Source organism: Scyliorhinus canicula, chromosome 9 (genome assembly GCF_902713615.1).
Source record: "Scyliorhinus canicula chromosome 9, sScyCan1.1, whole genome shotgun sequence".
NCBI classification, from domain to species: domain Eukaryota; kingdom Metazoa; phylum Chordata; class Chondrichthyes; order Carcharhiniformes; family Scyliorhinidae; genus Scyliorhinus; species Scyliorhinus canicula.
In genome coordinates this window covers 5,714,309-5,730,421 of record NC_052154.1, presented here as the reverse complement: position 1 = coordinate 5,730,421, position 16,113 = coordinate 5,714,309, and positions in this window count along the sequence as shown.

The following is a 16,113-nucleotide window of genomic DNA, read 5'->3' as shown; positions in this document are numbered from 1 at the left end:
GCAATATCCTTTCGAAAATTCCGATTGTATCTGTACCCATTGTAATCGGATGGCCTGATTTCTATCGCAAGAACACTTGTAGCTAAAGCTATAAATGATTTATTAACATTAACTGTGGGTCAACTATACGCAAGACAACAGATGAATAACAGTATGAACATGTACAAGCAACCTCTCTCTTCCAGCTCTCCAGTCAGTCTCAGGTCACCTGACTCTAACATTCACTTATATTAATGAGACTCCTAGTGGTCAGTCAGTGAATTACAACACCAACCATGATATCACCACATCCATCACCCCATCAGGTAGCCAATTCCCAATCCTAACCAGCCATGACGCAAAAATATTTTTCCGCATGTCGCCTCTTGTTCATGCAGGCATAAGAAATAAAAGCAGGAGCAGGTCTTTGTCAATCTTTTTCCAATTGCCTTGAATCCATGGTAGGGTTTGCATTTAAACATCAAAATAAAAGTACTGGGTTGCAAAAGGAGACAGCGAACAAGTGAGTCAGTGGAGCAATTTATACAAATGAACTCTGTTCAGACTCCGAGCAGGCGAGGTTTGTGCAGAGCCTTGTTGCTAACAAAGACTGGCCTTGCAAAACAGACTCAGTGTGCTGGGGTTGGGAATACCGGTCATATCTATCTGACATCAAAGACAGGAGCTTACGGGTCCTCAAGTTCCCAACCTCGGATTTGACCCGGTGGTCAAGTCGAACAGTTCATGACTGTACCGAGGGAAGAGCTGTAGTGTCAGTGGTGCGCCATATGGGCTGGGATGTGAAATGGAGGTCCCTCTTCCTGGTCAACAAGGAAGATCCCGTCTGGCAGCGGCTCAAGAGCTAACTTAGCTGATGCTGACACCCTCAGACAATGTCACAAATCCAACACAGAGGATTAATACGTGGCTTTGGGCAACATCTTCCTGTGTAGCCCACATTCTGGAAATCTGAAACAAAGACAGGAAGTGCTGGTTTTACTCAGTGGGTCAGTCAGCATCTGTGGAGCAGGAAGCTGAGTTAATGCGACGGACCTGCTCCCAGACTCCGAGATCAGAATTAACTCGGGTCCTGAGCCCAAACCTATCGGCAACATGCCTTCCAATTGGCTGTCTCTGCACTCGCTATCCTGTTAAAGAATGGCAGACGGGTTCACAATCAGAGGGTGGATGAACCTGGGGCCTCACCCTGGGGGTTGTGAACGCTACTGAGGTAGGCCAAGGGGCAGTGAGAGTACATTTAAAGATAGAATTCTGAACAGCAAAGCTATTAAATTGTCGACTGTCGTAAAAACCCATCTGGTTCACTCAATGTCCTTCAGGGAAGGAAATTGCCAACCCCACCCGGCCTGGCCTCCACTTGACGCCAGGCCCACAACCACCTGATTGACTGTGAACTGCTCTCAAGGATCATTAAGGACTGGCAACAAAGGCTGACCTCACAGTGATGTCAACATCTCAATAACAAATAAAACAAACATCAGGCCTCTCAAATGGGAGGAGAAGCTCTGGGCGAATTGTTTGGGCCATGGGTGGGGTCTTTTCTTCCCCTGACACTGTCATTGGGGATTGGAGCATGTGGGCCCAATGACCAAAGCCCCCCACCCCCCATTGCCGGGCACCTCCATTGAGCTGGTGCCCTCTGCACACAGCAGGGGGCCACACCACTGGTGAAATAATGCCAGGGCACCCAAAAAATCAGAAGTAATTAGACTCCCAATTAGCTGAATTGACCTTCCTATCCATGACGTGGCAACCATTCCTGGTGCCCATCTCGCCATCAGTAACTTCCCTGTTGGCATTTTTGGCTCAGGGACCTGTCCCAACACGGCTGTGCCTCCTATTCTCCAGCCAATGCCCCCCCCCCCCCCCCCCCCCCCCCACCTCCAAGTCCACCACTGAGGCTGGGAAAATCCACCCCGATGTTTCAGGACAATAAGCATTCATGAGGAAGAACAGCAATTCAGCAACGATACTGTCGTTGAGCTGGCTCAATGAGCTGGCTCATTGAATCACTGCCCTGAACCGGAGCCGACAGGAAGGGAAGCCGCTGGTTTCATGTCATTCAACATTAATTTGGTAAGGGAGGAGAATGTAAATAGCAAAGGTTCGTGCAGCCAATGCATTACTTTTCACCTGCTAGAATGAAGGGCCAGAGAAGGAGGGAAGCTGAGAAACAGGCACACAAACTTTTGTGTCAAATATTTCAGTTAATATTAGACCCGGGTGGAATCACTGCACCATCTCTGCTGCTTTGTTTAATCTTTCTCAATGTACACAGCAATTGGCAGGAGCAGCAGAGGCCACTGGTAAATATCTGCTCAGTTCCCTTTTCTTAGAGTGTTCCATCAATGGCCCTTTCTCCGCCATACCCCTCATTCCCTTTCTCCGCCATACCCCTCATTCCCTTTCTCCGCCATACCCACATTCCCTTTCTCCTCCATACCCCTCATTCCCTTTCTCCGCCATACCCCTTCTTCCCTTTCTCCGCCATACCCTCATTCCCTTTCTCCTCCATACCCTCATTCCCTATCTCCGCCATACCCCTCATTCCCTTTCTCCTCCATACCCTCATTCCCTTTCTCCTCCACAACCACATTCCCTTTCTCCTCTATACCTTCATTCCCTTTCTCCGCCATACCCTCATTCCCTTTCTCTGCCATACCCTCATTCCCTTTCTCCTCCACAACCACATTCCCTTTCTCCTCCATACCTTCATTCCCTTTCTCCGCCATACCCTCATTCCCTTTCTCCGCCATACCCACATTCCCTTTCTCCTCCACACCCACATTCCCTTTCTCCTCCATACCTTCATTTCCTTTCTCCGCCATACCCTCATTCCCTTTCTACTCCATACCTTCATTCCCTTTCTCCTCCATACCCTCATTCCCTTTCTCCTCCACACCTTCATTCCCTTTCTCCGCCATACCCTCATTCCCTTTCTCCTCCACACCTTCATTCCCTTTCTCAGCCATACCTACATTCCCTTTCTCAGCCATACCCACATTCCCTTTCTCCGCCATACCCTCATTCCCTTTCCCCTCCATACCCACATTCCCTTTCTCCTCCATACTCCCATTCCCTTTCTCCTCCATACCCACATTCCCTTTCTCCGCCATACCCCTCATTCCCTTTCTCCTCCATACCCCACATTCCCTTTCTCCGCCATACCCTCATTCCCTTTCTCCTCCATACCCATATTCCCTTTCTCTGCCATACCCACATTCCCTTTCTTCTCCATACCCCACATTCCCTTTCTCCACCATACCCTCATTCCCTTTCTCCGCCATACCCACATTCCCTTTCTCCGCCATACCCACATTCCCTTTCTCCTCCATACCCCACATTCCCTTTCTCCTCCATACCCTCATTCCCTTTCTCCTCCATACCCTCATTCCCTTTCTCCTCCATACCCTCATTCCCTTTCTCCGCCATTCCCTCATTCCCTTTCTCCGCCATACCCCTCATTCGCCTTCTCCGCCATACCCCACATTCCCTTTCTCCTCCATACCCACATTCCCTTTCTCCGCCATACCCCTCATTCCCTTTCTCCTCCATACCCACATTCCTTTTCTCCTCCATACCTTCATTCCCTTTCTCCGCCATACCATCATTCCCTTTCTCCTCCATACCCTCATTCCCTTTCTCCTCCACAACCACATTCCCTTTCTCCTCCATACCTTCATTCCCTTTCTCCGCCATACCCTCATTCCCTTTCTACTCCATACCCTCATTCCCTTTCTCCGCCATACCCACATTCCCTTTCTCCTCCACACCCACATTCCCTTTCTCCTCCATACCTTCATTCCCTTTCTACTCCATACCCTCATTCCCTTTCTCCTCCACACCCACATTCCCTTTCTCCTCCATACCTTCATTCCCTTTCTCCTCCATACCCTCATTCCCTTTCTCCTCCATACCCACATTCCCTTTCTCCTCCATACCCTCATTCCCTTTCTCCTCCACACCTTCATTCCCTTTCTCCGCCATACCCTCATTCCCTTTCTCCTCCACACCTTCATTCCCTTTCTCAGCCATACCTACATTCCCTTTCTCAGCCATACCCACATTCCCTTTCTCCGCCATACCCCTCATTCCCTTTCCCCTCCATACCCACATTCCCTTTCTCCGCCATACCCCACATTCCCTTTCTCCTCCATACCCACATTCCCCTTTCTCCGCCATACCCCTCATTCACTTTCTCCTCCATACCCTCATTCCCTTTCTCCTCCACACCTTCATTCCCTTTCTCCGCCATACCCTCATTCCCTTTCTCCTCCACACCTTCATTCCCTTTCTCAGCCATACCTACATTCCCTTTCTCAGCCATACCCACATTCCCTTTCTCCGCCATACCCCTCATTCCCTTTCCCCTCCATACCCACATTCCCTTTCTCCGCCATACCCCACATTCCCTTTCTCCTCCATACCCACATTCCCTTTCTCCGCCATACCCCTCATTCCCTTTCTCCTCCATACCCACATTCCCTTTCTCCGCCATACCCCTCATTCCCTTTCTCCTCCATACCCACATTCCTTTTCTCCTCCATACCTTCATTCCCTTTCTCCGCCATACCATCATTCCCTTTCTCCTCCATACCCTCATTCCCTTTCTCCTCCACAACCACATTCCCTTTCTCCTCCATACCTTCATTCCCTTTCTCCGCCATACCCTCATTCCCTTTCTCCGCCATACCCACATTCCCTTTCTCCTCCACACCCACATTCCCTTTCTCCTCCATACCTTCATTTCCTTTCTCCGCCATACCCTCATTCCCTTTCTACTCCATACCTTCATTCCCTTTCTCCTCCATACCCACATTCCCTTTCTCCTCCATACCCACATTCCCTTTCTCCCCCATACCCTCATTCCCTTTCTCCTCCACACCTTCATTCCCTTTCTCCGCCATACCCTCATTCCCTTTCTCCTCCACACCTTCATTCCCTTTCTCAGCCATACCTACATTCCCTTTCTCAGCCATACCCACATTCCCTTTCTCCGCCATACCCCTCATTCCCTTTCCCCTCCATACCCACATTCCCTTTCTCCTCCATACTCCCATTCCCTTTCTCCTCCATACCCACATTCCCTTTCTCCGCCATACCCCTCATTCCCTTTCTCCTCCATACCCCACATTCCCTTTCTCCGCCATACCCTCATTCCCTTTCTCCTCCATACCCATATTCCCTTTCTCTGCCATACCCACATTCCCTTTCTTCTCCATACCCCACATTCCCTTTCTCCACCATACCCTCATTCCCTTTCTCCGCCATACCCACATTCCCTTTCTCCGCCATACCCACATTCCCTTTCTCCTCCATACCCCACATTCCCTTTCTCCTCCATACCCTCATTCCCTTTCTCCGCCATACCCCTCATTCCCTTTCTCCTCCATACCCTCATTCCCTTTCTCCTCCATACCCTCATTCCCTTTCTCCGCCATTCCCTCATTCCCTTTCTCCGCCATACCCCTCATTCGCCTTCTCCGCCATACCCCACATTCCCTTTCTCCGCCATACCATCATTCCCTTTCTCCTCCATACCTTCATTCCCTTTCTCCTCCATACCCTCATTCCCTTTCTCCGCCATTCCCTCATTCCCTTTCTCCTCCATACCCTCATTCCCTTTCTCGGCCATACCCCTCATTCCCTTTCTCCTCCATGCTCCCATTCCCTTTCTCCTCCATACCTTCATTCCCTTTCTCCGCCATACCATCATTCCCTTTCTCCTCCATACCCTCATTCCCTTTCTCGGCCATACCCCTCATTCCCTTTCTCCTCCATGCTCCCATTCCCTTTCTCCTCCATACCCCTCATTCCCTTTCTCGGCCATACCCCTCATTCCCTTTCTCCTCCATGCTCCCATTCCCTTTCTCCTCCATACCCCTCATTCCCTTTCTCCGCCATACCCCTCATTCCCTTTCTCCTCCATACCCTCATTCCCTTTCTCGGCCATACCCCTCATTCCCTTTCTCCTCCATGCTCCCATTCCCTTTCTCCTCCATACCCCTCATTCCCTTTCTCCGGCAACCATCTGTACAACTCCCTCTTGAATTATGAACATTATGCGCCTCCCACTGTATTCCCAGATGGTCTGTCACTGCTCACTTGACAAAGCAGTGACATCACCAGCGTTCCCATCACCCTTCCTGAGTTTATCAACAACAAACCCAAACCTGTCCTCACCTGATGACCACACACATACACAAACTCAACAACAAACACAGTCACACAGACAGGCACACACAGATACACACACAAACTCACGTACAAACACACACACACAGACAGACTCAAACACAAACAAAGAACAAAGAACAAAGAAAAGTCCAGCACAGGAACAGGCCCTTCGGCCCTCCAAGCCTGTGCCGACTATGCTGCCCCTCGAAACTAAAATCTTCTACACTTCCCGGTTCCGTATCCCTCTATTCCCATCCTATTCATGTATTTGTCAAGATGCCCCTTAAACGTCACTATCGTCCCTGCTTCCACCACCTCCTCTGGCAGCGAGTTCCAGGCACCCACTGCCCACTGTGTAAAAAACATGCCTCGTACATCTCCTCTAAACCTTGCCCCTCGCACCTTAAACCTATGCCCCCTAGTCATCGACCCCTCTACCCTGGGAAAAAGCCTCTGACTATCCACTCTGTCAATGCCCCTCATAATTTTGTAGACCTCTATCAGGTCGCCCCTCAACCTCCTTCGTTCCAGTGAGAACAAACCGAGTTTGTTCAACCACTTCTCATAGCTAATGCCCTACATGCCAGGCAATATCTTGGTGAATCTCTGCACCCTCTCTAAAGCCTCCACATCCTTCTGGTAATGCGACGACCAGAATTGAACACTAACGTGCTGTTAGGTGAATTGGACATTCTGTATTCTCTCTCCGTGTACCCGAATAGGTGCCGGAATGTGGCGACTCGGGGATTTTCGCAGTAACTTCATTGCAGTGTTAATGTCAGCCTACTTGTGACAATAAATATTATTATTATTATTATTTTCACAATCTGACTGATAAAAGAGGCCTTTGCTTGCTTTTAGCAACAGAGTGATGAAACGCTAAGGCGTTATCTCTCGACGGATGATTCACAATCAGAACTCTTGTTTATTAATCTCTGGGAATAAACATTCTTTGAATTTGATCCCACTTCCTTGGTAAATGAAAACCTTATGGGTTGCACAGAGAATATGCAGACCAGGTGCTGAAGTACAAACTTTGTGAGATCGAGAGAGAGAAAGAGAGAGAGAGAGGGAGAGAGCGATAGAGAGACCATGGGCTCAAACAATTAAGTCCCACAGCTAGGGAGAGTGTGGGTGGTATGAGCATGCTCATCCTGATGCAAGAGCCTTACAAGGTGGTCTCACACACACTCACCTCCCCTCACCCCTTCCCAGCTGTATGTGTGGAAATGGGGTGGGGGGCAAGAGGTTTTAGGTCTTTGAGACGATAGGGAAACGTAAAAAGTCACTATAACAGCTGCCGGAACAATAGACAGTCAATGAACCATTCTCCCACTGACCAAACAGAGCACTACACTCCGCGCTGAGTGCTCGATATGTCGGTTCTGTCAAACACAGAACATGATTTGCTGACTTTATCTTGGCTCACTTGATATCCTGTGTTCACAGTCTTCCTTGGCTTAAGCAGAGTTTGGCAATTAAAGACACAGAAGTTATGCTGCAGCAATACAAAACCCTGGTTAGACCCCACTCGGAGTCACTGTGAGCAGTTCTGGGCACCACACCTTCGGAAGGATACTCTGTCCTTGGAGGGAGTGCAACCTAGGTTTACACAAATGATACCTGGACTACAGGGATTAAGTTATGTGGAGAGATTACACAAATTAGGCCTGTTTTCGCTAGAATTTAGAAGGTTAAGGGGTAGGAAAGGACAGAATAGACAAAGATTAACTATTTCCACTGGTTGGAGATTCTAAAACTAGGGTACACATTAGGGCCAGACCATTCAGCAGAGATGTTCAGAAGCACTTCTACACGCAAAGGGTGGTAGAGGTTGGAACTCCCTCCCACAAACTGCAGTTGAACCAAGATCAGTTGTTAATTTTAAATCTGAGGGGGATAGATTTTTGTGAAGCAAAGATAGGCCAAAGATGGGCCAAAAGCAGGTATAAGGGCCGGGATTCTCCGACACGGCGTCGAGTCGGAGAATCCCCGGGAGGACGCCGGAGCCACGCCCCGCCGCCGGCTTACCCATTCTCCAGCTCCGCTTCCCGGACTCCCGCTGCGCCGGTACCACCGATTCTCCGGGCCCCGATGGGCCGAGTGGCCAACAGGTTTGGGCGAGTCCCGCCGGCGTGGATTACTCAGGTCCCACACGGCGGGACCTGGAAGGTGAGTCTGCGGGGGCCGTCCTGGAGGGGGGGGGGGGGGGGCGTGGAGATCTGGCCCCGGGGAAGGGAAGGGGCCACGGTGGCCTGGCCCGCGATCGGCGCCTACCGATTGTCAGGTGGGTGGCTCCGTGGGGGCCTATTTTACTCCGTGCCGGGCACCTGTAGGGCTCCGCCAGATTGCCCAGCGGCCGGCGTGGACAACGGAACCCCACGCATGCGCGGAATTACGCCGGCTCTGCATACGCGAACTCGCGCGGGCCGTTATGCGCCGGAGTCAGCCTAGGATCCAGTTTCTTTAGTAGAAAACCGCATCCAATTTCTCTTCGTGGTATACAGCACTGGAATTATTAGGTTCCCTTTTCTTGATAATAGGTCTGTCATGCAACACGTTAGATCAAGGGTTGCCTCGGGCTTCGCTATATTCCTTTATTACTCTGGCTTGTAGAACGAGGCAGAATGTGATTTTCAAAGTATTCCAACATTTTAATTTCTTCTTATCTCACACCTCAAAGCAAGGCCTCCCACGGAGTGAACCTCCAGCTTTCTGCAGGACATGTCCAATGCTTCCTTCTTAATTTTTTTTATAATTAAGTGGGCTGATAGTTAATGCATTTGTTAGGAGTTTGCAGTGACTAAGTGCTCAGTGAGGCTCTTATCTCTGAGTCAGGAGGTTGACCGGAGTAACCGCTATTAACACCTGCTTTAGTCGTTAATGCTATCATTGCCACTCATACCCACAATGCTGTTAGAGATAGAATTCCACCATTCTAACCCTGTGACAGTGAAAGAACAGAGATGTTTCCTTCGCTGTTGCTGGGTCAAAATCCTGGAATCCCCTCCCTAACAGCACTATGGATGTACCAACAGTGGCTCACCTTCTCAAGGGCAACAAGGGATGGGCAATAAATGTTGGCCTAGTCAGCGAGGCCCACACCCCTTAAATAAATAAAAGGAAAACTCCCTTTGTCTTGCGGCCATGATATCTTTGTCAGTCAATCCCTCCCGACCTCCAACCTGCCCCTTACCTTCTATTTTGCTTCACCTGATCCATCCCCCTCTCTTTGACAGCGTGAAACCCATCAGAATCCGCCCTCTCTTCAACTCTGGAGAAGAGTCACGCAGACTCGAAACACGGGGCGCAGCTCGGCGGACTTGAAACTAAGTCCGGATTTGGGTTTGTTTGGCGGGATTGCGGCCTCGTCGGAGAGAGTTCCCTGCGGAGGCCTCCGGCCAACCCGGATGGGCGTTAGAAACCGGGGGTGTTTCTCGGTGTTCCGAACACTGGGAAACATCCTGCTAACCTCGCGTGCTGTGGGACTCGATCACCATTCGGGTAGATCGCATCTCTAACCGCTGGTCACACAAAGGCACATATAGTGGTATTGTAACTGGACTAGTAATCCAGTGACCCATGGGGACATGGGTTCGAATCCCATCAGGGTAGATGGTGAAATTCGAATTCAGTAAAAAAATCTGGAATTAAAAATGACGGCCATGAAACCATTGTCGATTGTTGTAAAGACCCATCTGGTTCACTAATTCCCTTCAGGGAAGAAAATCTGCCGTCCTTACCTGTTCTGGTCTACATGTGACTCCAGACCCACAACAATGTGGTTGACTCTTAAATGCCCTCAGGAACGGGCAAGTACCCTGGCCCAGCCAGCGACGCCCACATCCCATGACCGGATAAAGGGGATAGGCCAAAAGAGCCTTTCATTCAATACTTGGAAAACTGGCCCTGGGTTAAGCAGCTCCCACAGCTCCACGCCTGCCTCTGTCATTTAAGGTCAACAGTAAGATCCTGGAAAGTTTTCATATCTTAGGAGCCTCCTCTTGATCAAGGCAGACATGATTGACAAAATTCTTCATCACCTCCAATGCGGCAGCTCAGTCTTCAGCTGACTGAGGAAAAGAGTATTTGAGGATCAGGTGATCAAACCCGTCACTAAGGTCATAGTTCACTGGGCAGCATCATCACCGATCGCTCTAAACCCGCTCCGTGGGCCAGGACATGTTGCTTGTCTACTCCTGACACCAGATTCCTGAAGGAACTGCACTGCACGAAACTCAGTCGTAGGAGGAGACTCCCAGGAAGACAGCGGGGGTGTTTTAGGGATGTTCCTGAAGAGACCAAACCTCCTCAGTGACTCAGGGGAGACCCTGACCTACAGCTCACCAAAACGGTGAAGGCTCATTCAGGAAGAGGACGTGTTGAGACACTCTGGCGGGAAGGGATGTCGAGGCGTTACAGGGAGAGCAGAAACCTCCAAACACCTCAGCTGCCTGACCCTTCGAGCTCCACCCGCCCCACATGTGACCGAGTTGTGGATTGTGTATTGGGCTCATCAGCCATTTCAGAACCCAATCATACTGGAGCGGAAGCAATTGATCCTCAAGGCCGAGAGATGGCCTAAGAAGCCCACATCACCCCCTGAACTGGGTACAGCTCATTCCCCTCCCCCACTTCACCCCACAACCATCGGTCACCCTGGCAGTACCCGGCGAATCAACACCTTGTCACCCAGATCCAACCATTCAGAGCCCGCTTTCAGTTGACAACGCTTCAATCCCACTCTTCATTCTGCTCCTCTGCTAGTTGACAAGAGCGCTGGCCATGAATCTATTCCATATTTCTGCCAGTCTGCAGACAGAAAAATCAAAACAGAAATTCCTTCTCTAATCTCTAGCATTACTTGAGGTTAGTTCCATTTGATATTCATGTCCTCTGGTGCTGGCAATCACGGCTCAAGTTAAATAATTTGCCTCCTTCATGAAAGCGAGCCTGGTTTTTCATTTCCCTGTGAAATTATCAAGGGTGTTTAGTCTCGGCATGTGCATTCTCGGAAAGAACAAGGTAAGTCACTTCAGACTTCATCAAAAAGAAAGCCCCGCTGTTAAAGACGGGGTTAAGCACCGACTGCTCTGCCTTTTAAACACAAGGGTTTTATGTTTGAGTGCAGATGAACACGTCGCTTCCAGGAGGCCACTACAGACTCCTGCCATTGAGGGAGATTTGCGATGGTTTAGATCATTGCCTCTGCATTGCTGGTCGTGCTCCGCTAATTGTTCGACATGACTCGCTCGCAGTTCTCGCATTTGCATGTAAATTGTCTGACAGATGATGAGGGCTTGACTAAAGAGGTAGTCTGCAAGGCAGATGCTGCCCCTCTCTCTGAAACGACTGGCTGGCACCTCAATTGTGCGGCACGGTGAGCTCCCACAGCAGCCCTCCAACCCATCACCACCTGGATACCGCATCAGCAAAATTACCCAGAGGCAACCACAACGGGCAGAATGGGCAAACAAATCACCTTGGTCCCAGTGAGCCCTGCGAGGACATTTTGAGACACTCGCTTGTCTCCCTGCATTTGCATCTCTAACTCAGGTCAATCACAAGCTGACAATCTTATCCACCCGCTATTTATTTTGCGACGTGTCAGAGCGAAAGCACAAATCGTTAAGGTCAACCTCACGCTCGCAGATGGTCAGACACAAAAACAAAACATTATCATTATATGGGCTTAAAGCTTCCGGCCTGTGGATTTTCGGGAGCTGAATGTCCGACTGAGAAACCGGGTCGGGGTCCTTTAATGTCGCTCGCGGGATGTGGGCGTCGCTGGCTGGGCCAGCATTTATTGCCCGTCCCTGATTGCCCTCGAGGGAGCATTTCAACCACATTTCATGGAATCATCGAATCCCTACACTGCAGTAGAAGGCCATTCAGCCCCTTCGAGTCTGCGCTGACCCTCTGAAAGAGCCCCTACCTTGGCCCACTCCCCCACCCTGTTCATGTAACCCCTTCTCGGGACAATTTATCATGGCCAATCCACCCAACCTGCACACCTTTGGACTTGTGGGAGGAAACCGGAGCATCCGGAGGAAACCCATGCGAGAGTCACCTGAGGCCGGAATTGAACCCGGGACCCTGGCGCTGTGAGGCAGCAGTGCTAACCCGTGCCACCCTATTTCTGTAGCTCTGGAATCACATGTCGGCCAGACTGGGTTAGGGCGGCAGATTTCCTTCCCTAAAGGACATTCATTTCTTTAAAATGCTTTTATTAAGGGTTTTTGCACATTGTACAGAACAAAGGCAAGCATGACCACAGATTGAAAACAAAAATATATCTACATCGGCCGTCTTTCATTATTTACATCAGTTGTTTTTCGTTACTGACAACGGTTACGGTTTCTTGATTTATTTTCTCCAGTAGGCGTTCATTTCTAGCTGGGTTCCTTGCCTCCCTCTCCCCCTTTTCTTCCTGATCCTCCTCCACTTCTGGTCGTTTGGCGCGCCCTCTTCTCTCATCAGTTCTTATGTCCTGTTCCTGTGTGGTCGGAGTGACGCTGTGTTTGATGTTCCTTGCTGGGCCCATCTTGCTGACTCATCAGTAAGCTCACCAATCGGTGTCGTTCACTTGCACCTTACACCTAGTTATTCAAGAACGTCCTTCAAGTTGTCTGTTATTCTTCCACGGGGTGCGGGCATCGCTGGCAGGGCTGGCATTTTTAGTCCATCCCGAGTCGCCCTTGAGAAGGAGGTGGTGAGCTGCTTTCTTGAAAGGCTCCAGTCTGTGTGGTGTAGGTACACCCACAGCGCTGTTAGGGAGGGAGTTCCAGGATTTTGACCCTGCGACAGTGCAGGAACGGCGATATATTTCCAAGTCAGGGTGGTGAGTACCTTGGAGGGAAATTGCAGGTGGTGGTGTTCCCAGATATCTGCTGCCCTTGTCCATCTGGGTGATAGCGATGCAGTTATCCAATTTCCTTTGGGAAATTATTATTGAATCTGCTGCCACCACCTACAGTGTATTTCTGATTACAACAACTCACTGTGAAAAAATAATTTCTCCTGATATCACCTCTGGTTCTTTTCCCAATTATCTTGAATCTGTACCCTCTGGTATTGACCCTCGTTCCAGTGGAAACAGATACTCCTTACTTACTTGTACAAAACATCTCATAATTTTAAACACCTCTAATAATCTCCGTATAACTTTCACTGCGTAAAGGAGAACAAGCCCTGCTTCTCCATTCTCTCCAGGTTAACGTCCCTCATCCAGGTAGGCTCCCTCATCCCTGGCTGGCACCGTTCTAGTGAATCGCTTCTCACCGCATCAATGTTTCTCAGCAGAATGTAAGCAGCGTTGCCAATTACCCATTGCCCAGTATTGCACAGCCGTCAATGTCCGATTTCAGTCTCCGTTCCCAGGTCCACTTCCCCGCACTATTCCCGTAACCGGCCTAAACTTTGGGCACTATGGGCAACTTAGCACGGTCAATCCACCTAACCTGCACATCTTCGTTCGGTGGGAGGAAACCGGAGCACCCGGAGGAAACGCAGACACGGGGGGAAAGGGCAGACTCCACAGGGACAGTGACCCGAGGCCGGTATTGAACCCGGGTCGCTGGAGCTGTGAGGGTGCAGTGCTAACCACTGTGCCACCGTGCCGTCCCTGGCAGCAACATGGCCCGTCAGTAATGGTATTGTTGACCTATCAATCTCAAACAATCAACCCACAGCAGATTAGCCTAAATCAGATTTGAATTCTTAACCCATGGCTCCGAAGTAAGATTGCGGCATCATACACGGCAACTAAGCTGACTGACGAAAGTAAGTTGAGTAACAACTTTCAGACAGTTGGCACCCCCCCCCCCCCCCCCCCCCCTCAAAACTCAATATTGTCCTGAGGAGAAACATGAAAATGAAAGCAAGAAACAACTCTGCAAGTGCTGTGGGACATGGGTTCGCAGCTTGAAGTGTAAATATACCGAACCTTTCTTCACTTCATCAGTCGAATTTTTGAAAAGTATACAAGTGTTGAGAGCACAAGGTTTATTTCTCTGGGGGAGGAAGTAGTCCAGGGCGCATGTTGCTCTTTGAAATCTTATTTGACGTGTCTTGAAGCATTTGGACATCGAGGATGAACAGGCATCTCATTGTTCCGGTTTTGTCTTCTAAAGACTGGGTCAGAGCGTAAACACTAAATGGGCCGAATGGTCTGTTTCTGTGCTGTAAATTCCTGTCTCATTTTCTGTAAAAAGGGACTTTTTTGATGGACGTTTCTGATGTGGTCTCTCTATTTGCCATTTTTTAGGAATTTACTCCTCTTTATATTTCAAAGTTTTTTTCTCCCAATTGCAGGTGTTACAGAAAGAAAACATTTTGAAATCTTCTCTCCTTACAAAAACAAGACAGTGCCCCAAACCGTTTGAGAGATTGGAAACCAATTTTCTTATTCATCGGCAGAATGTGGGCATTGTTCCCTCTAAGATATGCATCTGGCTGTTTGTTCAACAGTCTGGAACATACCACGCATTGTAATAAACAGATTGATGTACCATCAATTGGACGCGAGACACGATGAAGATCCAAACTTAGGCTTTAATCAGCTAGATGTTAGCCTGGTGGTCGACAACAGAGAAAGGCCGACCGCCAGGAACTCTGGGAACTTATATCCCGCCTGGGAGGCGGGGTCTACTTGCCTCTCGACCAATTGGTGAGCAGTCACATGACTAGTCCCAGCCAATCAGACGAGAGGCACATGACCAGCCAGAACCAATGGGAAACCAGTGCTCTGCACCAATGGCAGTGCTCCCATTCATACCACCACACAGGCCACTCACACCAGTGAGCTCGGGGGAAGTGGAGAGGGTGGGTGGGGAATGGGAGGAGGGGTGGATGGATAAGCATCAACTCCCAAGGCCAAAGGTATGAGAGCAGTAAAATGTGCAGCTGTGATTGGTGGAGGCCCCATGCAAGGGAGAGAGAATCTGTGATTGGGGGAGCAATCATTGCATGATGGAAGGAGTTGGTGGAATCATGACTAACTCTTCCGCAAGCAAAATCGGCACAAAGTTGACCTGCCCCACGCCAACCTGCCCCGCGGCCATAACACACGGTGGGGCAACTAAACAAGGCCCAAGGCGGGGCTTCTGCTCCACACTGGGGAGAAGGCCCCGGCCTCTGGAACTGCTGGACAATCTGATCGACCGGCATCTCCACCAGTCCCAACAGCACTAATGTCAGTGGCCGCTGCTGGAGAGGAAGGAAAAAATCCCATGGATCTCCCCCCGAGCAGGGAAGTCCAGGACCTTGGACAAGGGATGGCTTGCATAGGTCAGCACGGTTGCACAAATGGCTAGCGCTGTGGCTTCACGGCACCAAGGTCCTAGGTTCGATTCCCCGCTGGTTCACTGTCTGTGAGGAGTATGCACGTTCTCCAAATGTCTACGTGGGTTTCCTCCGGGTGCTCCGGTTTCCTCCCACAGTCCAAAGATGTGCAGGTTAGGTGGATTGGCCATGGTGAATTGCCCTTAGTGTGCAAAAAGGTTCGAGGGGTTATTGGGTTACGGGGATAGGGTAGAAGTGAGAGCTTAAGTGGGTCGGTGCAGACTCGATGGGCCGAATGGCCTCCTTCTGCACTGTATGTTCTATTTTAGGGATGGGTGGGAGGGGGGGAGATATTGGGGTGTAGAAGGTTAGGAAGGAAAGGAAGGGTTTGATCTTGGGGGCAGGGTGGGGGGCACACCTACGATCAACACAAGGCAGCCCCAAGAGTGGAACCCCCCCCCCTCCTCTCACTTCACTTCCCACCCTTTTTGTAGTGGGGCAGCCCATGTCACCGAATGTTTTATGGAGTGGGCAGCATATTATCAGGTCAATTGGTTTGATAACGAGTCTAATTAACACTTGACTATTTATTTGAATATGGTGGACGGGTGGTTGATTTCGGTGCCCCTTCAGTGCCTGCATTTTGAGAGGGAG